A 1160-nucleotide genomic window follows, 5' to 3' on the forward strand; every position below is an offset into this window, starting at 1 on the left:
ATTCCCTCTGCTCTCATGATATGGGTTTCAATTTCCCTGCATAGTTTACAAAACTACAAAATCTGTCCTATGATAGTCTCTAGTCCAGCTTCATTTCTTGCCATTTCCCCAAATCACCATCACTTCCAGATTTTTAAAAGTCCTACAAATGTCTCAAGACTCTTCTCCCTGATTAGCTAACATTTAAATACTCTTCCTATCTTAGATACGAGCTTTAAAAAATCCTCTGAGGCCTCCACGTACATATATATACACATATATAAATATTTATATATTTATGCACACATACATATGTTCTTCCTTGTGATACCACAGTATTCTATATTATTATCATGTTATTGAGGCAGAACTCTTAGTTGTGAACAATGAAAGCAGCTCTAATCAAAGAAGTACACAAATATTTTAAAAATTAGGTAGATCACTGTAACAGAGTCTCTGGGATGATTAAAAGGTGGGACTTAGAGACTACCATGTTAGTGATAATTCTGTAGGTTCCACTGTGGAATGATTCCAGTGGAGACACTACTGCCTTGGATGGACAGAAACACCACTGATGCTGGGCACTAGGTGGTACTACTAGGAGCTCTGCCCTTTTCTCTAATTGGTGGAAGCCAGGTCACATGTTTGCTCCCTCACTACAAAGCAGGCTGGGAAAGTAAGCTCTTAGCTTTTACCTTGAGGAGTACTCAGATTAATTGTGGTTTTTTTTTTTTAAGATTTATTTATTTATTTATTTATTTTTTAAAAATCTATTACACATAATTCATGAACGAAACAGAGATGAGCACTGTCCCTGTTTCTATAAATCTTATAAATCTGCAAGGGTAACCAACAACTAACAAATATTCAATAACACTTTGTAAGTGCTAAAATAGGGAAAACATGGAGTGTTGTGGAAGCACAGTGTAACACTTCTAACCCTCTCTGCTCACCTTAATGATCCTGCTCAGTGCTCTAGTTCCAACCAGACTGAAGACTTTAGTTGATTTGCAGAGGATGAAATCCTTTGCATATCCTTGCTGGTCAATAATGCTTGCCAAATTTCCACCTGAACTTCCTGTCCATTCGTATGTGTTTCTGTACATAGAACAATTCTGTAGATAGGATAATTTTATTCATATTTCCACATACTTTTATTAAGCCTCAATTATTTGCCTGCA

This window comes from Talpa europaea, assembly GCF_964194135.1.
Source record: "Talpa europaea genome assembly, chromosome: 9".
In the NCBI taxonomy this organism is placed as follows: Eukaryota; Metazoa; Chordata; class Mammalia; order Eulipotyphla; family Talpidae; genus Talpa; species Talpa europaea.